This window comes from Arvicanthis niloticus, chromosome 17 (assembly GCF_011762505.2).
Source record: "Arvicanthis niloticus isolate mArvNil1 chromosome 17, mArvNil1.pat.X, whole genome shotgun sequence".
Lineage (NCBI taxonomy): Eukaryota > Metazoa > Chordata > Mammalia > Rodentia > Muridae > Arvicanthis > Arvicanthis niloticus.
This window is the reverse complement of record NC_047674.1, coordinates 18,247,927-18,275,781: the sequence shown is the minus strand read 5'-3', so window position 1 is coordinate 18,275,781 and position 27,855 is coordinate 18,247,927. Positions and strand designations below refer to the sequence as shown.

General features: G+C 38.9%; 1 protein-coding gene and 2 pseudogenes across 6 annotated transcripts in view; 2 read left to right on the top strand and 1 right to left on the bottom strand.

The window, feature by feature from the left end:
• The window catches only part of Dis3l2 (DIS3 like 3'-5' exoribonuclease 2), a 309,644-nt gene that overhangs the window by 78,441 nt on the left and 203,348 nt on the right, over window positions 1-27,855 (top strand). The window lies entirely within an intron of this gene.
• Window positions 7,318-8,118, bottom strand: LOC117722439 (large ribosomal subunit protein eL8 pseudogene; annotated as a pseudogene).
• LOC117722700 (heterogeneous nuclear ribonucleoprotein A3-like) lies at window positions 24,479-25,646 on the top strand (annotated as a pseudogene).

Below are 27,855 nucleotides of genomic sequence, written 5' to 3'. Positions count from 1 at the left end.
GCACACAGAAGCCCATATATTATGCCACTGGGCTTTTGGAAAAGAAAAAAAAAAAGGTAGTTAAGTGTTGGAAGGCAGGATCTGTAAGCTCTGATTTGTCTCCTACATTAATTGACAGCAGAGGAATTTTTGAGAGGGAAGATAAATAGTCTTTTTGATTTGATGGTGAAAAGGTGGAGTATTAGGGGGAGTGTGTGTGTATATGTGCAAGTATTGTGTAGGCTTTCTTACAAGTCTCCCTCCCCCTTTTGATTGAAGGAGTTATGTTTTGCTAACATATGATGTCAAAAGGCTGTTGACTAGATAAGCTGACTTCTATACCTGTCCATTTTAGAAAAGTCTATTTCAAGTTGTTCTTAAGTGGATTATTTAATTTTCCCTCTAGAAAATAGTTTCAACACTTTATTATCTAAGGAATTTATGGCAAGGTATGCTCAGTCCTTCACTGATTTTAAAAGAATGAAATTGATAAGGAATAACTTTATTTTTTTGTCTTAATTTTTTTTTGTTCCTGTTTAACTTGCTTCTTGCCATTTGATAGGAAGGAAATTATTTAAGGGCAGTTTTTATAAGATGGAGGGGATGTTCTCTTCACAGCTTTGTCATAGGGTACTCAGTTCACAAAGGGCTTTTATAGCGAGGGAATGGGGGAAGTGGAATCTTCTTCATGGACTTGGCTTCTTAGGCAAAATTCCTGTAGTTCTTATAGACATAGTACTTTTTGGTAAGTTAAATCTCTTAGCATGGTCTGCAGAGATGGCTCAGCAATTAACAGTCCTGGCTGCTTTTACAGAGGTCTTGGGCTCAGGTCCTAGCATCCATATGGTGGCTAGTGACCATGTGAAGCTCCAGTTCCTAGGGATCTGACACCTTCTTCTGGTTTCTCTGTACTGCATGCATGTGGTGCATAAAATAAAAAGTCAAACCTTAGCAATTTTACATTTTGTGTTAAGTCATTGCACAGACCTAAAAGTAAGGAGCTGTGTTAACACATTCTGACGTTATCTCAGCATTCCAGATGTTCTGGCTTCTGAAAAGTAAAAGAAAGACTATTGACTTAGCTAACATAATAATGTGGGTGCATCTTCTCTTTATAATTTAGAATGCTGGGTGAAGAGAGGGGACATGACCTTACATAGACTAGGTCAGATTGGAGTGGTCATTGTTATACCTTCCTGTCATTTTGTCCAGATGCTTTTTACTGATAAACCTTGTTGAGAATCCATCAATACAGAAATCAATCTTTTCTTCTATCTTCTTGTTCATTAGGCTACCATCTTTTAATCTTTAATGCTGGGATACAGTTTATACACATGTGACTTTATCCATATTCAGGGAGAATTCTTTAGGAATTAGGAGGAACCTGGAGCAGTGAAGTGTGTGTAGGTAGTTTTGTACAACATAGAAAACTAGTATTTTGGTGATCCTTTTTCATCTTGTATATGGTTACATCAGTGTATTTGCTTTGCAAGATTTCATCATACTGGGCATTTATGGCTTGTGTACTTTTCTATATGCAAATAAAACTGAACTATATTGACTAAAGGTATTTAAATCAGGAGGAAAATTTAATGGCATTCCTCTGTACTACTTTTAATTAGTGCACAAATATAATTATGTTTTTTATAATTTATTCTTCTTTTATGTATGTTGATGTTTTGCCTGCATGTCTGTGTGAGAGGGTCAGATCCCTTGGAACAGGAGTTCCAGACAGTTGTAAGCTGTTGTGTGGGTGCCGGGAATTGAACCTGAGTCCTCTGAAAGAGTAGCCATCACTCTTAACCACTGAGTCATCTCTCCAGCTCTTTTAATTTAATTGTGTTTTAATGGCAGTTATTAAGATAAGCATGGTGGATTTGGCTACAGATTTTTGATATTGCTTTCCAATAGCAAACTCACATTTTACCCTTGTTCTTTTACTAACCTGTTACTTATATTTCTCGCCCTTAGTGGTTTCACTATGTAATTCAGATAGTATTAAACAGAGAGATGGTGATTTGCCTTGGTAACTTCTCTGAAAGGGGGATGAATTAGGACATCAAACTAAGTATTGAGCCACAAAGATCAAAGTACCCGTGTTGTTAAGGTTTTAGTTCTGTGTATATTTTCTTGTATGGACTTGCATGGCAGAAGAGGATGGAGTGTATGTATGTATGCTGTGCTGTGTGTGTTCTACTCTAAGACTGGGGGGAGATTACTGAGAGTAGCTTACCCTCGATTGTTCTGATTAGAACTAGTGAGCTGAATTTGAAAAGTGTGGATGGTCTGGGGTAAAGTTCACATAGCCACAATTGTCTACTTTGCCTGACTTTATGCTCTCCAGTAGGACGCTCTTGTCATAGGTTTGAATGGTTCCCTGTGTTGCAAGTTTTCCAAAGCCCAAGATGATTTACTCTTTGAGTCAATATGAATTTCTATTATACTCCTTCTTCAGAGTGTTGAAGCAGGAACTGAAATCTATCTGCACATGGGTTGATGGGTTAAGTTAGACATTGATGACTTATCATGCTTGGGGTAAGTTCTCCGTTCACTGAAATGCTGACTTAGTGGTTTAGCAGAACATTTGTAAAAATAAATGCAACTATTAGGGCATGTGAACATATTTTATCCATAAAGTGTGTCTGTATTAAACGATTATTATTTGTGTGTGTGTGTGTGTGTGTGTGTGTGTGTGTGTGTGTCACAGCTCACATGTGCAGGTCAGAGAAAAGCTGTGTGGGAGTTGGTTCTTTCCACTATGTGGGTCCCAGGTCATCAGGCTTGACGGGATGGGATGTGTGTTTACCCACAGAGCCATCCTGCTGCCTGTAGTTTATACCTATTGAAAAGGGTAATTGTATAATTTAATGACTTTTCTTTTTCATTCTTTGGTCTTTGATTCTGAGTTCATAGTTTTGTATTTTTGAAAGCTAGAGATATTAGAACAGTGCTTTTAGGTAAAACATCTGTCAGTATTTCCATTATAAAGTGTAATTTTAAAGAGTTTAGAAGTCAGCTGTAAAAATTTGTTCTTGGCTGATACTTAGTATACAAAAATCTCTGCCCAGGGGAATTTCCAGAATTTTTGCAGCAGCATAAACTAAGGTTACATGGTAGACACAGCCTACACTGGGCACATTTTTGTTTCTATCAATGTAGGGAAGATGACAACTTTTAAAAATGATTCATACAAAACAATATGAATTTTTTTCTTGAGTTGTATTCTTAGAAAATTGTTGGTTTTTAAAAAAGTTATTTCACCATCTAAAAGGTAACCATTGCTTAAATATAAAAAAAAAAAAATGAGGCTAATGTGTTGGCACACACTTTTAATTCCAGCACTCACAGAGAGGCAGAGGCGGAGAGGCAGAGAGAGACAGAGAGAGGCAGAGAGAGGCAGAGAGAGACAGAGAGAGGCAGAGAGAGGCAGAGAGAGAGGCAGAGAGAGAGGCAGAGAGAGGCAGAGAGAGGCAGAGAGAGAAAGGCAGAGAGAGAGAGGCAGAGAGAGAGAGGCAGAGAGAGGCAGAGAGAGAGAGAGAGGCAGAGAGAGGCAGAGAGAGAGAGGCAGAGAGAGGCAGAGAGAGAGAGAGGCAGAGAGAGAGGTAGAGAGAGAGGCAGAGAGAGGCAGAGAGAGAGAGAGGCAGAGAGAGGCAGAGAGAGAGAGAGGTAGAGAGAGAGGCAGAGAGGCAGAGGCAGAGGTAGGATCTCAGAGTTCAAGGCCAGCCTGGTCTACATAATGCCCTGTTTCAAATGACCTAACCTAACCCAACCCAACCCAACTCAGTCCAATCCAAAGCAGCCAACCCAACCAAACCAACCCAAATCCCAGTTGTACCACTACCCCTACCTGAAGCCCAAATTGGAGGAGCTTGCAGAACTCCTTTGTGATCAGGTTCCAGCAGCTCCTCTTAGGGTCAGTGCTACAGGGCTACACAGTGACTTTGTGGCTTCAGATTCTTTTAAAAAAGAATCTGGTCTACTTTGTTGAAAAGTAGCTTTCCTTTTGGTATGTGACTTAGCTGTTTGCAGAGGAATTCAGAATACTGAAGGGGAAAAAAAAGAGGCATTTTTATGCATGGCTGGAGACTTAGCCAGTAAATCTGGAGAGCTTCTAGTTAATATAATTTTCTTACTAAATCTCTTGGCAGATGTTAACTTGAAGCCATCAACTACAGTGTAGATAAGCTCTTTCCTTATATGTTGTAACAATTATATAGTTTTGATACATTTTATAGCTCATGACCAAGCCTTTGTTCTTTTCTAGAATTTCTTCATAGTTAAGTCCCATAAGTAGATTTCCTCCAGAGTAATTTCATATGAAACACCTAGACTAGCCTTTCAGTTTACAGTAGCTGCCTCTTGTGTTATTGAATTGTAGAAGTACATGTGTGTAAAGCCTTTAGGGAACATTTGAAATTTTGTTAGTTTAAAATGAAACATGACTTTATGTGAAATATGAATTGGAAATAATACTGGATTTTATGCATTCATTTAGAAATATAGTATTCATAGTAGAAAAACAAATACTTTAAAAGCCTCCCTCATACTCCAAAGAAGTGATACTGTATTACTCCTAGGGCCAAAGGAAGTAAGAACAACAACCAGTCCTTCCTTCCTAAACCCAAGCACCTCATTAAACAGATGTATTTTGAGAATCAGGTCAGAGTTTTTAGGAACTTACTTTAAATTCTTAGTATCATTTTGACCAATGGCTGGTGCCCAATGCTCTAGTGGACAAACACCCCTGCTTGGCCTTAGAGACTGTCATGTGGTGTTCTCTCTGGAATCATCTTTGCTGAGATGATTCCACTTTTGCTTGACTGGTTTGGGGTGGCTTATTCTAAGGGAGATGGCTACTCATGTTGTCATGACTCATGTGACACTAAGGGCTGAAATTCTAAGTGTGGACGTGATAGTGAGCATTAAGCAAAGGTTTGATTCCCAGGTCCTAAGAAGTACATGTGATTCTGTGCAGAGATGCTCTTTGGTGAAGAGCAGATCATGTTGCTTCTCAGAGGTGATTGGTTGTTCTCATTACTTGGTGAGGAGTAATTTCTTTACATTTATTTTGTTTAAATTGCAACAGATCTGGTATGTAGTGCTTTCACTGGGCTTACTCATTTTTTTAAGCCTGTTTGTTTTGAAGAAATGCAGGCTCTCTGAAGCCCCCTTAGTGAACAAGAACCAATAAATGCACAACACATACACTCACACACCTGCTTCTCCACCATGCATTAAAATGTGTGTCCATGCAGAAATCTCCAATTCCAGTGTAATATCCCCGAGTTTGTTCTAGTTTCCCCTTCCCCACACTTACATTTCCTTCATCTGACACCAGAAATCTAGCCTTTATTTTCTAAGTCATTGTTCTGTGAAGAATGGTGTGGAGATTTTGCTGTGTGAGCCATCTCCCTATTTCTGCTCCTCTGGTAGTTATTTCTGGTTTGTTAGTAGAGATTGACCATATAAACTATGCCAAGCCCTTGTTTCGGTGCCTGATGCTCTCTTGCCCACAAACGTCTTCACTAAACATATCTGATTTTCAGAGATGGTTTGCAGGATGAATTTACTTTTCAGTGAGTTCCAGGATATTGAAGTATCTATGAAATGTGGCATGCATCTACTACAGGGTGGTATGATGTAGGGATTTGAGATTAGGTACTAGCTAAGCCTCTACATAAATAAAAAATTTAAATATAAATGATCCTTATTTTAAAACTTTTTTTCCCATGAAACACACAGGAAGAGGGAGGGAAATGATCCTTATTTTAGTTGACAAGTTATTGAAACACTTAGGTTATTTTCTTTTCTGAATAGTATTATATTTCTGCTTTGATTCTGTGTCAGAAATTGGTGTGATTCTAAAAGGAGTAGTATTTGATTCAAGCAAGTATTAGCTGCTCTGTCAGTATACTTCTAGGAATACAAACACAGAATTTTCGCTAAAAAGAATCCTAGTTTGATCATTTCTAAGGAGACTCGAATCTTTACTCTTTACTAGGAGACACACGTTCATATTCCACTGATGTAGGAGAGTGTCAGTCTAGTCCCTATCTATGAGTATGCAGGTCATATAACTGAATGGGTTAGCTACAAAAAACTTGGTAAAAGTGGGATTGAAGCATCCTCACTTGGGCCTTCCTTCTTGTTAAACTTCGTATGGTCTGTGCGTGGTATCATGGGTATTCTATACTTTTTGGCTAATATCCACTTATCAGTGAGTATATATCATTCATGTCCTTTTGGGTTTGGGCTACCTCACTCAGAGTGATATTTTCTAGTTCCATTAATTTGCCTGCAAAATTCATAATGTTCTTGTTTTTAATAGCTGAATAGTATTTCATTGTGAAAATGAACCACATTTTTTATATCCATTCTTCAGTTGAGGGACATCTGGGTTGTTTTCAGTTTCTGGCTATTATGAATAAGGCTGCTATGAACATAGTGGAGCATGTGTCCTTGTGGAATGGTGGAGCATCTTTTTGGTATATGCCTAGGAGTGGTATAGGTGGGTCTTCAGGTAGAACTGTTCCCAGTATTCTGAGAAACCACCACATTGATTTCCAGAGTGGTTGTACCAGTTTGCACTCCCACCAGCAATGAAGGAGTGTTCCCTTTGCTTCACATCCTACATAGCATGTGCTGTCACTTGAGTTTTCCATCTTAGCCATTCTGATTGGTGTAAGGTGGGATCTAAGGGTTGTTTTGATTTGCATTTCCCTGCTGACTAAGGATGTTGAACATTTCTTTAAGTGCTTCTCAGCTTTTCAGGATTCCTCTGTTGAGACTTCTCAGTTTAGCTCTGTACCCCATTTTTAAATTGGGTTATTTGGTTTTTTGGAGTCTAACTTCTTGAGTTCTTTATCTATTTTGGCTATTAAACTTCTATCAGATGTAGAATTAGTGAAGAGCTTTTCCCAATCTGTAGGCTGCCATTTTGTCCTATTGACCATGTCCTTTGCATGTCCCGAAGCATTTCAGTTTCATGAGGTCTCATTTGTCAATTGCTGCTCTTAGTGCCTGAGCCATTGGTGTTCTGTTCAGAAAGTTGTCTGCTGTACCAATGAGTTCAAGGCTATGCCCCACTTTCTGATCTATTAGATTTAATGTGTTTTGTTTTACATTGAGGTCTTTGATACACTTGGACTTGAGTTTTGTGCAAGGTTATAAATATGGATCTATTTGATTTCTTCTACATGCAGACATCCAGTTAGATTTGTACTTTCTTTTTCCCATTGTGTGGTTTTGTCTTCTTTGTCAAAAATCAAGTGTCTATAGGTGTGTGGGTTTATTTCTGGGTCTCCAATTCTATTCCATTGACCTACCTGTCTGTTTGTATCAATACCATGGGTTTTTTAAAATTTTGTAATTATATTTATGTACAGAAAACCCAAGTGTACATTTTAAACCCAGTTTAGTGGCGAGTTCTTTAGCCTTTGCCTTTTTCAGCTTGGCAATGCGAGCCACAGACTTAGGACCCAGGACGTTGCGAGCACCCTTGTCTTCAGAGTTAACCTGTGTGAAGGCAACAGTGGTGCATGTCTTCCTGTGGACTAGGCGCCCCAGCCTGGCCTTTCCCTTGATGATGCAGTAAGGCATCCCCATCTTTCGACACAGGGCAGGCAGGACAACCACCAGCTCAATGGGGTCTACATCATAGGCAATCACCACCAGCTGAGCCTTCTTGTTCTCCACCAAGGTGGTGACTGTATTGACTCCTGCTCGGAGGACAGGTGGTCTCTTAGTTGGGACGTCCCCTTTGCCAGCAGCTTTCTTCTCAGCACGGGCCAGTAGCCTTTGCTTCTTCTCTTGCTTTGTCTCTGGCCTGTGCTTGTGGGCAAGTTTAAGCAGCTGAGTAGCTGTTTGCCTGTCCAGGGCCTGGGTGAACTGGTTAATGGCAGGAGGTACTTTGAGCCGCTTATAGAGGATGGCTCTCTGCTGATACAGCCTGATGTATCGCGGCCACTTAAGGAAGCGTGTTAGATCTCTTTTGGGCTGGATGTCCTGCCCAATGCTGAAGTTCTTGAGCCTTTTCTCGAACAATGGATTGACCACCTTTTTGGCCTCCTGTTTCTTGACGACGGCCGGGGCCGGGGCCGGGGCCACCTTCTTCCCCTTGGCCTTCTTTCCTTTGGGCATCTTGCTCGGCTGGAGGAGAGAGCTACCATGGGGTTTTTAATGACTATTACTCTGTAGTACAGGTTGAGGTCAGGGATGTGATTCCCCTAGAAGAAGTTCTTTCATTGTTGAGAATTGTTTTTGCTATTCTGTTTTTTTTTTTTTTTTTTTTTCCCATATGAAGTTGAGAATTGCTTGTTGCATGTCTGTGAAGAATTGTGTTGGAAATTTGATGGGGATTGCATTGAATCTGTAGATTGCTTTTGGTAAGATGGCCATTTTCACTCCTCCTCCTCTTCCTCTTTCTCCTCTTCTCCTTCTCCTTTCCTCCTCCTTCTCTTCTTCTTCCTCCTCCTCCTCTTCTTCCTCTTCTTCCTCCTCCTCTTCCTCTTCCTCCTCCTTCTTTTACTTTCAGTGAGCCCTATGTCTTTAATTTTTTTGCCTCTTTTATTTCATTTATATGTATTACTGCATTTACTTCAACCAACTTTAACTTCATAGTTTATGTGATGTTGTTGTTCTATTTTCATTCTTGTGGTTGGTTACTTTTGTGGTTTGTTTGGGTGTTGTTGCTGAAACAGCAGGTCTCTCCTTGCTACAGTATGGTATCAAGGTCAATCTTTTAACAGAGAGGTGTTCACTGAGAACTCCTTAATAAAGACAAAGGAGGTAGCTATTTTTACAGATATACATATTATAACCTAGAAATAGAAGAAGCCTGAAATATGTAATGACTTCTCCAAAAGTTCACAACTCTTCAGTAGCTGAGTCCAAAAGTATAGAAATGATTGAAATGCCAGAATTAAAATCTATTGGTTGAAAAGTTGGTTGGAGAGATGGCTCAACATGGTTAGTCTTGCAGAAGTTGTGCAGAAGTAGTCTTGCAGAGCACCTACATGGCTCACAATTGTCTGCAGCTCCAGTGCCAGACAGTCTTATGTCCTCTTCTGGGCTCTGCTAATACCAGGTATGCACATGGTACACAGACACACACATGGGTAAAAGACTCATGAACATAAAATAATAAAAATTGTAGAAAGTGGAAAAAGCATCAGTGACTTTAGAGATGATTCAAATAAACACAGGAATGGGGTAAATAAATAAATTTAAGACCTTGATAAGAAATCCAACAGCTTGGATGAAAAGTTAACAAAAAAGAGATCAAAATCTTGGACAAAATAACAATAACCCTATAATCTTAGAAATCAAAGGCCAGTAGATCAAAACTTAAAACTCAGTGGAAAGCATCCAATAGAATAGACTAGGTACAAGGAGAACTACAAATTTCTTATAGAAGAAAGGAAACCGAGTGTCTTCATCAGTGTTCTGTTGCTGTGAAGAGACACTATGACCATGGCAACTCTTATAAAGGAAGACATTTAATTGGGGCTTGCTTACATTTTCAGAGGTTTAGTCCATTATCTGCACGACAGAAAACTTGGTGGCACACAGGCAGACATGGTGCTGGAGAAGGAGCTGAGCTATATGTGTCTGAAGGCAACAGGGAGAGAGAGAGAGCTATTGGATCTGACTTGGGCTTCTGAAACTCCAAAGTCTACCCCCAGTGGCACACTTCCTCCAACAAGGCCACACCTATTTCTAATCTTGCTCAAGTATTGTCACTTCCTAATGACCAAACATTCAAATACTTGAGCCTATGGGGCCATTCTTATTCAAAGTACCACACTGAGTCACAGAGTAATGACCTAAATATTTTAATGAAATTAAAGCAGAAAATACCTTAAATTTAGCAAAGCAAAGGATATCCAAGAATACAAGGCATCTAGGATCCCTAAAAGACATGCCTGGAAGAAACTTTCCATGTTATATTAAAGTATAGAGTATATAATGGAGCCTGTGAAATTGCTCAGTGTGTACAGATGCTTGTTGTCAAGCCTGATGAGCTGAGGTTGATCGTCAGAACCCATATGGTGGAGGAGGGAGAGAACAAAATCTTCAAAATTGTCCTTTAACCACCATGTTTTTCCCATGGGACATGTGTATCCACTCACTGCACACAAATAAGTAATGAATGAGCATAACAGTTAAGTAATAAAGTACAGGATAAACAGTACTGAAAGCTACAAGAAAGAAATGTCAGATAAATTACAAAGGTAAATCTAGTAAGATAACAGAAGACTTATCAGCAGATATACTAAAGACTTGAAGAACATAGACTTACTAATTCAAACTCTGAAACAAAACTACCAATCAAGATTACTGTAATGAACAGTTATCCTTTAAAATCAAAGGGTAAATAAAGACTTCCTGTGATAAGCATTAAACTAAAACAATTCATGCTCACTAAGTCTGCATGTCTGAAAATGTTTAAAGGAGTATCACATGGAAGAGGAAGAAAGCCCAAAGTCTGAGAGCCTGGGAAACAGTACATCTTACCAGGAGAATGAACAGTGGAAAGTAGGAAAGAATCAAACTTCTGCAACTCATGAAACCAGTTAGCCTCTAAGGTAAGGAAGGGAGAAATTGGTATGTATAATAAACCTAAATATAAATGGTCATAACTCTTCAACTAAAAGATGCAGATTGTATGAATGGATTTAAAACAAACAAAATTTAGGTGTTTGTTGTCTACAAGAAACTCACCCTGTATCAAAGGCACACAGAGATCCAAAGTGGAAAGGTAGAAAATGGCATTCTAAACAAATGGAATCCAAAATAAATCACGAATAGTATACTTATTTCTGACATAGCAGACATCAAGCCAAAGTTAGAAGATCTTGCCTATTTTTAAAGGAAACAATCCATTAAGAAGATGTAACAATTAAAAATATTTATACTCCGAATGTTGGTGTACCCAGTTTCATAAAGCAAACAGTATGAGACATAAATGGACAAGTGGGTCCAGATGCAATAACAACAACAGTTTTTGTGCTCTATTCCTATTAATATATCAGTTATCTAGATAAATAAAAAAATTAGTTAACCTACACCATAGGTCCAATTGATTATCTGTAGAACATTCTTTCAATTGCTGTGGAATAAATATTATTTCAGAAGTCCATGATACTTTGTCCATAGTAGACCATCTTTTAAGGCTTAAAGCAAGTCTTAACAAAGAAAAATAAATGAAAACAATTTATTTTACCATGTCATAGTGAATAAACTAGAAGTCAATAGCAAGAGAAACCACAGAATCTACAAATGCATGAAGATTGAACAGTATATTTTCAAATGACCAGTGAATCACTTAAATAAGGGAAGAATTTTGAAGATTTCTAGAATCAAACAAAAAGGAAAACCACAACTTTGTTATAACCTTTTGGATACAGCCAAGTCATTTCTAAGAGGGAAGTTTATAGCCATCTGTGCTTACATTAAAAATCAGAGAAAACTCAAATGCATTGCTTAATGATAAACCTTAAGGTCTTAGAAAAATATGCACAAGTCAAACCCCACATTAGTATATGGAAAGAAATAAGGATCAGAGATGATAGTAATGAAGTGGGAAGTAAAAGAAAATATAAAAGATCAACAGAACAAAGAGGTGGTTCTTTGAAGAGAGAAACAGGGCTGACAGACCATTAGCTAAAGTAACGAGAGAGAGAGAGAGAGAGAGAGAGAGAGAGAGAGAGAGAGAGAGAGAGAGAGCGCGAGCAAATTAATGAAGTTGGAGCTGAAAAGGGGACCATTAAAATGGTATCATAGAAATTCAGAATATTATTAGATAATATTTTGGAAACTTAGCAGTCCAATGAGCTGGAAAATCTAGAAGGAATGGGCAGATTCTTAGACCCGACCTACCAAATTGAATCTAGAGCATTACGGACTCATCTTCAGTGAGCAGTGGACCGAAGCAGTTACGAAGACTCTTTAAAGAAAAGCCCGAAACCAGATGGACTCACTGCTAGACTGTACAAGACCTTTAGGGATGAACACCGAAGCTCCTCCAGCTATTCCATAAAGTAGCTGCAGGCTGGTATCTTGATGATCATAAATAGAAAAATTCTCATTGCAATACTTGCCAAAAGATCTTACATCACAATCATGGTTTTATTGAAGAAATGTAAATATGGTTTAACATATAGAAATCAATGAATGTAATGCAGCACATGAGAAGATGAATCAAAGACGTAAATTCCATGAATACCTCATCAAATACAGGAGAAAGCCTTTGACAAAGCTTAAAACCTCTATCATGACAAAATTGTTGTAGAAACTGTGCATTAAAGGATCATATCTCAATATAAGAAAGCTTGTATGTGATAAACTTATTCCCAATATTGCATTCAGTGATAGAACCTGGAAGCATTTCTTTTAAAACAAGGAACAAGAAGGGGATTTCTACTTCTTCCTCTGTTATTTAATACAGTACTTGAATTCTTAGAGCAGTGAAGAAAGAGAAAGAGACAAAAGAGATGCAAATAGAAGAGGAATGTTTACTGTCAGTGTATAAGCCAGTGCTTCTCAACCTTCCCAGTGCTGCAACCCTTCAACACAGTTCCTCATGTTATGGTGACCCCAACCGTAAGACTATCTTCATTCCTACTTCATAACTGTAGTTTCACTACTGTTATGAATCATATTGTAAATATCTGTGTTTCTCCGATATTATGATATAATGTAACAATATGATGTAACCATATTGTTAAGGTTTAGGTGACCCCTGTGAAAGGATCATTGACCCCAACAGGATTAGGACCCACAGGTTGAGAACCTCGGGTCTAAACACTCTGCCAAGGAAATTCTTAGATCTGATAAGCCCTTTCAGAAAAGTACCAGAATACAAAATCAACATACAAAAATTAGTTTTCTATGTATCAACAATGAATATGCTGAGAAGAAAATCAGAAAACATTTCTACAGTATCCTCAAAACAAAAACCCTAACTAGAAGTAAACTTTTTTTTGTTGTTGTTGTTATTGGCCAGAATGTTTGTTCTTTTTTTCTTTTTTTTTTTTTAAGATATTTTATTTACACTTCAGATGCCATCCCCTTTCCCCATTCCCCCCCTTAGAAAACCCCTATCCCATGCCCCCTTTTCCTTTTTGCATTTATACATTTTTTTAAAATAATGTTAATCATAAGCTTTATAAGTTTGGAATTGTTCAATCAGAGGTGTAATCCACTGACCAACCTAGATATAACAACTATCTTTGACTGGTGGAGATACATGAATATCTGCCTCCCTGTCTCTCCCCTCTTTCTCTCTTTCATCACCTAGCTTCTTCTCTCCTCCTTCTTCTCCTCTTCTTACTCCTTTTCTTCCTCTCAGTACTCCTCCTACCTTAGCTCCTCCCACACGTCACCCTTCCTGTTAAAATGAAACTTTTCTCTCAAAATACAATTAGAGCATAATTATGCCAATTTGTACCAGTGAGGTACAAGATAGTCCTAATACCCAGTCCATCCTTTTGTTGACTAACCAGCACCTCTGTCATCTATCCTAACTAAAACATTTAGTTCTGAACCTGGCTTTAGGATGAATGTCAGCTGACGACCATCCACTCAAAAAAAAAAAAACAAAACAAAACAAAACAAAACAAACTATCTTGATACTAAAATTTGTTTTGAGAATTGTATATTGCAGAACTAGAAGTAAACTTAACCAAAGAGGTGAAAGACCTCTAAAATGAAATTTTTTTAAATACCAAGGAAAGAAATTGGAAACAGTAGAAAATGGTAAGACCTCCCTCATGGAGTAGCAGAATTGATATTGTAGAAGTAATCATATTACCTAAAGTGAATCATAGATTTAATGTCATCCATACCAATATTACAATGGCAGGAATAATAGAAGAATTCGGAAATTCTTACAGAAGCACAAAACACCCTGTATAGCCAAACAGTTACTAGGGAAAGCAGCTATGCTAGAAGAATCACAAAGTGTGACTTGAAGTCATTCCGCAGGTCACAGTAAACAACTAGCATGGGATATATGCAAACATGCCGACAGGCCATGGAACTGAAAACGCTCTTATTCTTTTAAACATTTAAAAAATGGAGAATTTCACATATAAGTATACTATATCATCTGTATAATGACTTTCCTTCTGATCCTTCTGTGTTCCCCCATCCCTCTCAAATTCGCAAACTTTTTTCTGTAATTGTCACCACACACACACACTTACTTGCCTGTATGTAAATGTATTTAGAGCTATCAACTTAAGACTGAATAACTTATAAAAGGGTTCGTCCCTGCAAAAAAAAAAAAAAGATTCTTCCTCCTTCATCAGCTATGATTGCCTGTAGTTCTTCATATCAGGGTAAGGCCTTGTGCAGGTAACCATATTGTTAAGGTTTAAGGGTGCAGCATCCCTGTTATGTCTAGAAGATACCATCTTGAAGAAGGTGACCCAGTCTTCTGTATTTATTTATTTACTTATTATTATTATTAATTATTCCATTCATTTACATCTTATGATATCCCACTTCCTGGTTACCCTCTGCTACCCCCCCCCATCCTACATCTGCTCTCCCCCCCTCCATTTGGCCTGTATGAGAGTGCTCCCCCACCTACACTCTCCTACCCCACTGCTCCAGCGTCCCCCGAGCCTTCTGTCTTTTACAGTTTTTTAAAAAAATAGTTTTTAAAGGGAGAGAGAATAAGAGGGGGGTGGAGGGAGGGAAGGAAAGAAAATATCTGTGTCTCAGTTTGTGCATGTAAGTGTAGTGCCTGTGGAGGCCAGAAGAGGGCTTTGGATCCCCTGAACTGGAGATGTGTCTCAGCTAGGGTTTCTATTACTGTGATAAAACACTATAACCAAAAGCAATTTTAGAAGAAAAGGGTTTATTTCATTTTACAGCTTGTAGTCCATCATCCAGGAAGTCAGGGCAGGAACTCAAGACAGGAACCTAGAGGCAGGAGCTGATGCAGAGGCCATGGAGAAGTGCTGCTTACTGACTTGTTCCCCCTGGCTTGCTCATATACCCCAGGTTCACTTGCCCGGGGACCACACCACTCACAGTGGAATGGTCCCTAGCACATCAATCATCAATCAAGAAAATGGCCCATATGATTTCCTACAGGTCAAACTTATGGAGGCATTCTCTCAGCTATGATTTCCTCCTCTCAGATGACCCTAGCTTGTGTCAAGTTGACAAAACCCAACCAGGCAAGGTAAAGCAGGCAAGGTTAGGTTGTAAGCCTGTGTGCATGCTAGGAACCAAATTTGAGTCCTCTGTAAGAGCAGTATCTGCTCTGAACAGCTGAGCTACCTGTCTTTTTAGCCCTCTAAGTCTTCTCAGTCCCTCTTTCCTGATGTTCCCTGAGCCTTAGGTATAGGGATTGTGTTGTAGGTGTTCCAGTTGGACTGGGCACCCCATAGTCAATTACTCTATACATTTGGACCTTTTGTGTATCTCAATATTAGCTTTTGTCTGCTGCAAAAAAGAAGCTTTTAAGATGAGTAGTGAGAGCTACATTGACCCGTCAGTGTAAGCATAAGTATGTAGAATACAGTTGGAAGCTAAGTAGAGTTAAAGAAATGAAGTAGTAAGTTCTTCTCTAGTTGGCTAGGTTTATAGAACCAGATATGAGTTTCCTTTTGAATTGCTTAAGTCCAGTTAGACAGTTGTTAGTTACTCCCAAGACATTAGTGCCACTCCTGCACTACCGGGGCTCTTTTCTGGGCTGGCTGTTGTGGTTACAAGCTAGGAACACTGGCTAGGAACACTGACAACTGCACTCCACTACAGCTCCTTCTGAAGAGGAAACTTAAGGGTTCTTTGGAAAGTCAGTTGTATTGGATGGTGTTCGTTGTCTTTGTGGCATGCTCAGTAAATGATAAGTGCTAAAGAGGCAGAAAATTGTCAGGGAATGTGTTTGGGGGATGAGAGTTGATATTCTTTATAACGTTGGCTTAAGAAGATAATTGAGCAGTAACAACCACAGGAAGTGAGGGGCTTGTTATGAAGATCTCATGGGGCATTTGGTGCATACCTAGTTCATCAAGGAATAACGCAGAGGCTGAGGAAGACTACTGGGTGAGGATGAAGGGATGATTGGGGTGGTGTGCAGGTGATGTATCAGACAGGGCCTCTGCATCATTGTTAGCATCTGTCTCTGATTACAGTGGAAAAACTTACAAGGGTTATGGAGGGGAGTCAATGCAATGTGTCTTGTGTTTACTAGGCTTATTCTGACCCCTGAGTTGGGAGTAGATTGAAAATGGGCAGGGAGACTTTTATGAATTTGTTGCCCATGTTCAAGAGAACTAATGGAGATTAAGATTGACAGCATTGAACTTGGAATTGACATGGTTACCTGATAGATGGGTATGTATGTATATATGTATGTGTATATGTATTTGTGTATGTATATTGAGAAGTACGTATAGAGGGTGATGGGTGGTGGGTAGAAACTGAGAACAAATGGGTGATTAATGATAACAGTTTGAAGCCTGAGCAAGTAGAAGAATGAAGATAGTTTATTATGTTTCTAATAACTAGATAAAAGTTCTTGTGATGATCCACCTTATACCATGTATGTCTTCAGGAGCGTCAATAAAAATGTCTTTAGATGATAGTGTCCATAGTTGTATTTTATACTGATAGAGGCTTGTTGCTAAGTCTTCTCTAGAACTCCCTGTGGAAATATCAATTGCTTTTCTTGGCTCCAAGTTATTTCCTGAATAGTGTATTAAACTACATCCCAAATATGCCATTAAGGGATTTGGAAGTTTGTTAAAACATGTGTGGCAACTGAGTACTGTCACTTAAGCCCAGTCAGAGTAGCCAAGAAAGGAAGAGAAGCTCCTAGCTGGACTTGTTGACATGCATTAGAGCCAAGCAGAGCTCAGGTGCAGGGCAAGAGGGGATTTTGTCTCCTGGGTGCAGAGCCTCCCGTTGACACTGTCCCAGCAACCCTGGTTTCTGCACATGTGTGGACAGAGGTGTGCTGTGTGAGTATCTTAGAAAAGCTCTATTCTGCCAAGTTGATAGCAGCCCCATGCTCAAAGGGGACATTATAGTGACCTCCTCCTCCTTGTCTCCTCTCTCTTCCTCCTGTTCTCTCCTCTTTTTTTTTTCCCTTCTGGAATTGAATTTTCCATGAAATAGACTTGCTCTTTTTATAAAATTAATTTTTTTCAAAAGATGGCCCTTGTATCCATAGAAGTTTTTTTTTTTTTTTTTTTCTGTTTCAATAAAAAGAGAGCTATGAAGTGTTTTTGTGTGGAGTTTGGGTAAGCCAGCATAATGGAAATGTTACCTGGTATTCTTACTTAGGATTCCATTTGAATTTTTTGGTTACAGGGAATTTTTCTGTTTGCTCCTCAGTCTTGAAATACAGCCTATTAATTTTAAAAGGAAGGGAAGAAAAACCTAACATACATCAGTTTTGAAGTGACCAGTTCCTCTTCTTAATTCTGGTGAGTTTCATGTGCTATTTGCAGTTGGTCTAATTTACTTTCTCAGTGGAGATAATTGCTCTCATTTGTGAGTGATAGAAAGGTACAACACACTGCTGGAAACAACCAGGAAATGTCCCTGTAAGTCGCTACCAGATGTAGGCATCCCCTTCTCTATCTGGGCTTTTGTGAGTTTTTGTGCTAAGACTTGTTTTCAAATTGGGAAACAGTAAATTTTCTATTTATACTGAGACTGTATTGGAAACTGGAGTTACAATTTAAACACAAAGGCCTAGATTTCTTTTAGATAAAAATGCATTTATTTTTAATGTCTTCCAATTTTATTTTCTCACATCTATATATGTATTTGCATCACACTGTGGATTTCCTTTTTCATTTTGATAAATGATAAAAGAGTACCTTGACTATTTTCCTGATGTGTCATGAGGACATTGCAGGAAGGTGTAGTATTATGTCAGCATGCATTTTAATTTTATGACTCTTACAATATGGTAGTTCTTTCATTCTTGCACTTTTTGATAATTTTTTAAACAGCTAATTCAAGTTTTACTCTACTCAGAAGAAACAAATATTTACTGAGTGTGTTTTATGTGCAAACATTATGGAAAATCATGCAAGACACAATAATGACTATGTCTTAATTTGCTATCTGTGGGAGAGTGAAATGTGAACATGCCTGGGGATGTAGCCTGCTCAAGGACGCTTGCAGTGAAGGAATAGCAGAGGCTAGCAGTGGCCAGAGGAAGGCCAAAGAACACTTCTTAGAGAGGGAGGTTAGCAGAGGAATGTTTGGCAAAGAACTGGGTTTTGAATTTTAATTACTTGCACACAAACAAATTGAAGAGATGGTTCTTGCTCTGTGAGATGTTTCTCACAGTCAGCATTGAGTAACAACAGCTAGGTATATGAAGTTCATTCTAAGCCTGTCTTTTATCTAGGGAGGAGATGTTTCTAGGGAGTCTGGGACCAAAAATGGTGGCTGAATTTAGAACCCTAACCCTAAGTTCATATCTCAGTGCTTGACACTTAGAAGCTATGGGGTTGACATATCTGAACCTTATTCTCTTTCATGAGATGGTATGACCTTGATTGCTCTTTCCTGTACCACTGAAGACCATTGTGTGGATCAGATCAGCTATCATGTGCAAAAGCACAGGAAGATTTGTCCTTATGTGAGTTCACTATGATTCCCATTTTCACAACTTTATATATTTACTCTCGCCTCTTATTGGACTCTCTTTTAGAGTCTTCCCACAGCACTATTTTCTACTGACACTTAGACTGAAGCACTACGGCTAACTGCCAGACTGTAGTAGTCAAAAGTCTGGGTCCCAGTGCTCCAGTTTCTGGATCTCCATTTCCAGCTGCCCCTGAATGCTCCTTCAGATCTTGGACTTTCCAGGCCTTAAGACAAAGCACATCTCCCTTTACTGAACTGTTCCTAGATTTCAGTTTTTGTTCCAGGCATCTCAGAGCTACCTCAGTTCCCACAACTTTATGATAACTTAATAGTTTTATCCCCACTTTAAAGATAGCAGACCAAGACTCAAAGAGTGTAATTTTCAGAGTTAGCTCTCCTGGGAAGTAGCAGAGCTTCAGTTGGCTGTGGATCGTGCACAGTTCTTCCCTGCTGTACAGAGTAGACTCAGCAAAAGATGTCAGAGCTCCTTACATTGGCATCTCCATACTTCCTCACTCTGACTGTGTGTCTCACCATTGCTCTCCATTCCTAAGGGACAACTTAGGTTTTCTCTTGCTCATTTCTTTTGCAAGTGTATCTCTCTCAGTTTGGACTTCTTTCATTCATATATTTATCCCAAGGCAGGGGAAGCAGTGTAGTGGACTAAACTAGGGCTTAGGAATCAGTGGAACTGTGTTTTCTTTATCTCACAGCCCAAATCTAGCTAAGAAAGGGCTGGACCAGTTTTCCTTCCTACCCACAGTGTATCACTGTGCATTCTGTGAACATTGATACTTTCAGTAGTTTTAGCTTTTTTTTCTCCAGCTGTAGATCTGCAGAGATGTTTAACTTGTGTTTCTCTGATATCTAGTGGGGCTGGGTATCCTATATATTTATTGACTTGTGAACATTTCTTTATTTATTGGATATTTTATGTATGTATGTATGTATGTATGTATGTATGTATTTCGTATATATTTCATAACATTTCAAATGTTATCCCTTTTCCAGGTTTACCCTCCACAACCCCCTATCTCATTCTCCCTCCCCCTGCTTCTATGAGGGTAGTCCCCCACCTACCTACCACTCCCACCTCATCCCCTGGCATTCCCCTACACTGGAGCATTGAGCCTTTACAGGACCAAGGGCCTCTTCTCCCATTGATGCCCAACAAGGCCATCCTCTGCTACATATGCAGCTGGTGCCATGGGTCCCTCCATATGTACTCTTTGGTTGGTGGTTTAGTCCCTGGGAGCCCTGTGGGGGTCTGGTTGGTTGATATTGTTGTTCTTCCTATAGACATTTCTATTCTTGTCCAGAAATCCTATCCTCTTCCCTGCTGTTCTAGTACATTTCTGCCTTTCATGGATATGTAGGAAGTCTTTATATATTCTAGATGTAAACACTTCTATGCTTATTTTTTTTAATTTTCTTTTATGATATCTGAGGATAAAGGGAAGTTTAATCTTCTTGTGTGTGTGTGTGTGTGTGTGTGTGTGTGTGTGGTATATATGTTTGTATTTGTGCATGTGTGTGTGTATTTGCATGCCTATTTACATGCCTGTAGAGTTTAATGTGGGTGTGTTCTTTGATTGCTGTTCACCTCATTTTTTGCATGTGTATTTCGTATTTCTACACATATGTGTGTGCACATGTATATATGTAAAAACATTCTGCTGTTCTTTAAAATGTTATTATTCCTTCAGCTTCCTTTATCAGATATGATTCATATTTAGTTTGGGGAAATACTTTGTAAGTGATGGTGTACACTTAGTCTTATAAGGAGTGGAGAAGAGCTTGTGGTTCTTTTGCTTGTAGCATTTGGTAGAACCAGATATTGCTAGTTGGGCCTTTCTACTTTAAAACTCTTTCCCAACCATCTTAAGACTTTTTGCTTTTTTAGGAATCATTAATGATCATCCCCCAAATCCAAGTGAAAGTAGTCAAATAGTGATCCTTTTATTTCTTCTGAATTTAACTGAATCCGTTCTTCAATGAAGAACTTTACCTCATTGAGTTGTTTGGATACTCTGGTGTGTAGGTTGTATAAGAAAGCTAGGTTAAATGCTTACAGTTGACTAAGGCTCCCCAGAGAACCCTTTCATGATCATTCTTGAGTCCTTTAGACAAGATGCTCATATAGTTTCGTAGTTTCTTTGTTATTCCAGTAAGACAAGATGTTCAAGGTTTACCTTGTCTATGTCCTAAATTAGCCATGTCTCCAAGGAGTCCTGCATCTTGACACTAACCACAATGTAATATGGAAGGATTCAAAAGTGCACAGTTTTTACATCTTGAGAGCTCATGGTAATCTGTCCCCCACCATGCCTTTTGCTTTATTCTCTCTTTTTTAGTTGATTGTTGTTGTGTGTGCAGGTATGTGTATTTAACTGTGTGCTCATTCATGCTACAATATGTATGTGGAGATGAGAGAACAGCTTTGAAGAGCCAGTTCATGGGATATAAGACTTAACTTGACTCATCTCACTGTCCCTTGATTTGTTCATATGTGTCTTAGATTAACAAACAAGAATAAAGAAATTTTAAAATACATATTTATATTGTAGTTGCCCAATTTTAAGTGACTTGGTTTATTCATGAAATCCCATTATAGCATTATAGCATTGTTTTTGCTTCTGTAGTTCAAAAGTGAATGCAATACCTAAAAAAGTAATATATTCTCTCTCTCTCTCTCTCTCTCTCTCTCTCTCTCTCTCTCTCTGTGTGTGTGTATGCGTGTGCGTGTGCGTGTGTGTGTGTGTGTGTCTGTCTGTCTGTATGTGTGAGTAGTGGGGTCTTAGGTTGGTCAGATTTTTTTTCCATGCTACTTTTCATCTCTGAGACCAAATCTCATTGCTTCAGCTAGACTGGCTGGCCAGATTGCTTCAGGGATTTTCTTGTTCTGTTTCTCTCTCTATTCCACTGTCAGTCCTTGAGTTGCAAATATGTGCCATTCTATCTAGCTTTTTATGAGTTTTGGGTATTTAAATACAGGTGTTTTGGGGTATTTAAATACAGGTGTTTGTGTAACAGTCATTTATCTGACTAAACTATCTTCCTAGCCACACATATTCATTCTTGAGTTTAGTGATATAAAACAGTGTTTAACTGGCTTAGTTTTGCAATGTGCTATATAGTAGGATTGGGCTAAAAGTAGTCGAGTGCTTGCATAGTATGTGTCTAGGGTCAATTCCCAGAACTATAAATAAATGAAAAAATGTACCATGTAGCTAATTTTATTGTATTCTAGTTATTGCTTTCAGTGAATCTCTTCTTCCCAGTAGTGATTTCTTGATCTTTGTACACAAAAAACAATTCTTTAAAATTTTTTTTCATATGATGTCTTTTGGTCACATTCTTTCCTTATGTCTCAACTCCTCCTATAGCCTACTTCTCCCTACTTACATGCACGCTCGCACGCGCACGCACACACACACCCCCACACCCCCCCACACTCACACACACACACACAGAAAACCCATAAAACAAAACCAAAACACAACAAAAGCCACCCCTTCACAAACAAACTGGTAGTCCAAATTTGTGTTGGCCAACTACTTCTGAGCATGAAACCTGCACCCTAGAGTATAGCTGATAAACAGACTCATTGTCACTCCATTGAATAAAACTTATTCTCCCCCTTCTAGAAACTATAAATTATATATCTTCTTGGCCAGGGGTGGGACTTTGTTTCTACTTGCCCCTGTCTTGCTGAGAATTTGTCTGGCTTGAACTTAATACGGGTCTTGTGCATGCTGTCACAGTCTCTGTGTGTTCTGATGTGCATCAGCCTTGTTGTGTCTAGAAATGCTATTTCCTTGAAGTTGTTTATCCCCTCTAGCTCTTAGAATATTTCCAATTCCTCTTATGCATAGAACCCTGAGCCTTGAGGGAAGGGATATTGATAAAGATATCCCATTTAGATAGGACCCTCTGAAGCCTTTTACTCTCTGCACATTTTACATTACGGGTTTCTATATACTCATAACATAGATAGATAGATAGATAGATAGATAGATAGATAGATAGATATTAATTACTATCTACTGCTAGAAAAAGTGTCTTTGATGTAGGTTCAGTGATACATTGATCTCTGAGTATAGCAATATATCATTAGAAGTCATCATCATCATACTATTATTATGTTCAGCAGAATAATAGTAGTAGGTTTTCCCTAGGACCCAGGTCCTGTCTAGGTTCTTGGCCTCATTAACAGGGCTATGGGTCCTGTTTCATGGAGTGGGCTTTAAATCCAACCAAAAGCTGATCAGTTACTTCCATAATATCTGTGCCAATATTGTGCCAGCAAAGTACAGTTCTTAATAAGTAGTTGGGCAGAATCATGCCAATTTAAGAATCCTTATATATGCTTACATTCAGGGAAAGATGTGAGGTGGGTCAGTCTTTATTTTGTGTTAAATCAGAACTCTGTTTCTGTATGTGATATTTTCTCAGTAGTCTGTGGGAATGAACTCATTTTTGAAAGCAGTAGTGGTAGAAATCAACGCATAGTAGAAATTAAAGGCATAAGCTCTTTGCCTACGGTTTTTTTAGAAAGCTGGGTAAGTTGGCATATACCTATGGTTCCCTATTTTCATCTCAAAAACAGATAAGCAAATAATCCTCAAACACCCCATCCCACTGGAAAAAACAAACACAAGAGGTTTTGGGAAGAGGGACAGGAAGAGGGAACCAGGGGGAAGGAGAGGGCGATCATGGAGACTGTTTGAGTGTGACCTCTTACCCTGTCAGTATTTTGTTGTCCTCTGTGATAGGACAATAGAACAATGTCTGGTTGTAGACACCCTGCCTGGGACTTAGGCTGCTTCACCTGCTTGTTTGGGATGCTCTGACAAACCTATTGTTAAGCTCATTGTTTGAGGGTGATTTTGGACAGATGCTCCTAAACAGTATTACACTTCTACATTTATTTAGATTAGTTGAATGGGTTTTCTGTCAGTCTTTTTCTTCAGCAGCTTACTACTTCTCCTTTCTTTTTCTTTCTCATCTTCTCCTCTCCTTTCCTTGTCTCTGCTCCTCTTCCCTTTTCTCCCTCTCTCATTGGTCTTTCTCCTAGTTCTCTCCTCTCCTCCCCTCTTTCTCTCACTTCCTTCCTCCTTTCTCTCTAAAGCAGAGGTTGTCAGCGTTCCCAGTGCTGTGGCCCTTTAGTATATTTCCTCATGGTGTGCTGACCCCCAGCCATAACATTATTATTATTATTATTTATTTTTTTTATTTTTTGGCTTTTCAAGACAGGATTTCTCTGTGTAGCCCTGGCTGTCCTGGAACTCACTCTGTAGACCAGGCTGCCCTCGAACTCAGAAATCCGCCTGCCTCTGCCTCCCAAGTGCTGGGATTAAAGGTGTGCGCCACCACTGCCCAGCTCATTATTTTTGTTCCTACTTCATAACTGCAATTTTACTACTGTTATTAATTGTAACATAAGTATTTTTGGAGATAGAGATTTGCCAAAGGGACCCCAAACTATAGGTTGAGAATCACTGCTCTAGAGTCTTATGTAGCCCAGACTAGCATTAAACTCCTGATTCTTCTGCCTCAGCCCCAAGTACTGGTATTACAGATATGTGCCACCATACTCAATTTTTAAAATGATCTACTTTGGGACATGTATGCATTTATGTATTGACATACAGGATTTATTTATGTTATAGGTATATAGGATTTTTTGTAAGGTGAAGGGGAGAGGGAAGAGCTGTTTTTTTAATGGAATGTCAGTGTAATGTAGTTTCATTTACATATGCTATTGCAGAAAAGGATCTGGGGAAATCTGTTTTTTTTGGGTTACTGTTAACTTTTGGGAAGTTAATACAGACTGTCTTAAAATTCATTTTCTATATTGAACTCAAGTTGGAAGAGGCGAGTCCGGTCTCAAAATGGAGGGCCATGATCCGAAGGAACCAGAGCAGCTGAGGAAGCTGTTTATTGGTGGTCTGAGCTTTGAAACCACAGATGATAGCTTAAAAGAACATTTTGAGAAATGGGGCACACTTACAGACTGTGTGGTAATAAGAGATCCCCAAACAAAACGTTCCAGAGGCTTTGGTTTTGTGACCTACTCTTGTGTTGAAGAGGTGGATGCTGCAATGTGTGCTGGGCCACACAAGGTTGATGGGCATGTGGTGGAACCAAAGAGAGCTGTTTCTAGAGAGGCTTCTGTAAAGCCTGGTGCCCATTTAACAGTGAAGAAAATTTTGTTGGTGGTATTAAAGAGGATATGGAAGAATATAATCTGAGAGACTACTTTGAAAAATATGGCAAGATTGAAACCATAGAAGTTATGGAAGACAGGCAGAGTGGGAAAAAGAGAGGGTTTGCTTTTGTAACTTTTGATGATCATGACACAGTTGATGAAATTGTTGTTCAGAAATACCACACTATTAATGGGCATAATTGTGAAGTGAAAAAGGCCCTTTCTAAACAAGAGATGCAGTCTGCTGGATCACAGAGAGGTCGTGGAGGTGGATCTGGCAACTTCATGGGTCATGGAGGAAACCTTGGTCATGGAGGAAACTTTGGTGGAAGAGGAGGCTATGGTGGTAGAGGTGGTGGCAGCAGAGGTAGTTATGGAGGTGATGATGGTGGATATAATGGATTTGGAGGTGATGGTGGCAACTATGGTGGTGGTCCTGGTTACAGTAGTAGAGGAGGTTATGGAGGTGGTGGACCGGGATATGGAAACCAAGGTGGTGGATATGGTGGTAGTGCAGGAGGATATGATGGTTACAGTGAAGGAGGATATTTTGGTGGAGGTAACTATGGTGGTGGGAACTATTGACTTTGGAAATTATAGTGGACAGCAGCAATCAAATTATGGAACCATGAAGGGGGGCAGTTTTGGTGGAAGAAGCTCAGACAGTTCCTATGGTGGTGGCTATGGATCTGGAGATAGAAGTGGTGGGTATGGTAGCAGAAGGTTTTCAAACAAAACAGAAACGGCTACAGTTCTTAGCAGGAGAGAGAGCAAGGAGTTGTCAGGAAAGCTGCAGGTTACTTTGAGACAGTCATCCCAAATGCAGTAGAGGAACTGTAAGAATCTGGCACAGAAGGAACAATGATCCGTAGTCAGAAAAGTTACTGCAGCTTAAACAGGAAACCCTTCCTGTTCAGGACTGTCAGAGCCACAGTTTGCAAAAAGTGCAGCTATTGATTAAGGCAATTTAGTGTCAATTAGATGTACATTCCTGAGGTCTTTTATCTGTTGTAGCTTTGTCTTTTTCTTTTCATTACATCAGGTATGTTGCCCTGTAAATTGTGGTAGTGGTACCAGGAATAAAAAATTAAGGAATTTTTAACTTTTCAACAAAAACAACAAAAAAGATTCATTTTCTAGTGGCCTCAAATTTAATCCCCATGCCTTAGTCTCCTGAATACTTGGTGTATATAAGTGTGATCTGCCACTCTAAATTTATTTTTTATTTTTAAATAATTGTTAAAAAGGCTTGATTTTGCTTGGAAAAACTAACCATTAGATATGAGGTTTTCTGTTGTTATAATTTCATAAAGCCATTTTTTCAAATTTATATATATATGTTCTTACAGTTATTATGACTGTGATTTTCTTTATATTACTTCACTCTGATTTCCTAAGTGAACATTATAACATTAGTCATCTTTGGATAGTTATAGCAATTGAAAACCATAGCATTTTAGTATTATGGAAAGAATCTATTAACTTTTCTGCCCTGTGTATGATGAATCTTTCATTAAGCACAGTCTTTATGTGATTTACTTAGACTATTAATCTGCTCTCTGAAAGTAGATGTATATTTTGAAATCTGGTTAAACTCAGTAGGTCCTTCACAAATATAAGCACAATAAGAACTTGCTCAGAGCTCTTTTCAAAACAATACTGTGCTGCTAGTAACCTGGCTCATTCTCATATTCTTTAGCATCTTAACCAATTTGATTTCAGGCCAACATAAAGAATTAGGCTTTATATAGTGTCAAAATATTTATTTGTTTGTTTGGTGTGTGTGTGTGCATGCATGTGTGCATTTGTGTGTTTGTGTGTATGCATGTTTGTCTGTGTGTGTACCTGCCTGATGAACATAGATGCCTCTGGAGGTTAGAAAGGGCATGAAATCCCCCAGAATAACAGGCTGGGTTACAGCCTCATGTGCGTGCTGGGAACCAAACTCTGGTCCTCCATGAGAGCAACTCCTGCTCTAAACTGCCAAGTTGTCTCTCCATCCCCAAGGCCTTATATCTTTATGAGAACATTTTAATAAACTCTTACATTTTATTTTGTCTTTTCCTCAACATCTTATGTTCTTGGGGCAGCACTTACCTTTATCTTAGTTCCTCCTGCTTTCCTGTGTGTTCTTTGGATTGTATGCTGGAGTTCCTGGGTGTTGTAGCCACATTTGCTTTTTCCTTATTGGTATTTGAATGTCAAATGTTATTAGCTTTGCTCTTTGTTCCCAATATCTTCTTTCCTGCTAGACGAGTCTGTGGGTGAAGGCTTCTAATGTGTTTTTATTTGATTCATTGAGTTGTTAATTTCCAACATTTCTGTTTGCTTTTGTTGTTGTCTGTTTCCTTTGCTGACATTTTCTTCCATGTTGACCTTTTCATCCATATTGCTGACAATCTCATCCATTTTGTTAATTTTCCACTCAAGTTTGCTGACTCCCATTTCCAGTCCTGGACTGAGTTTATCTGTATTTATCTTTGAGCTGACTGATAGTTTTCACCAGCAAACTTTTGAAATTGTCATATAGCACTTTACCCATTTCAGTGCTTGAAGACCTGTGGTCTTTTGGACAAGCCATGTTACCCTGCTTTTTCATGTTCCTTGTGTTCCCGTGTTGTGCTTTGTGCATCTGCTGTTTTGAATACCTCTTTGAATTTTCTTAGGGATTTTTTTTTTTTTTTTTCCCGAGAAACCTCCTTTTTAGGGATCAACTGCTTGTAGCCATCCAGAGAAGAGAAAATTTGCTTTTGGATGATGCTTCTATTTCCTACTTGCCTACACCCCTCCCCCTCCATTTTGTTTGGCTTGGCTAGTTGCTGTTTGGGCATTGCTCATGTTTTTTTCTGTACTTCTCAGTGTTGTATCACTATGTTTTTTGTTGTTGTTTTTTTCTGTTTTTTTTTTTTTTTTTTTTTTGTTTTTTTTTTTTTTTTTTAAATTTCTGAAGCTCCTTCTTCCCTCTCTTTGGAACAGAGTCTATCTTTCCTTATTCTAACTTTTCTTTATTTGGCCTCAAGGAAGCAACATGGAGTCTA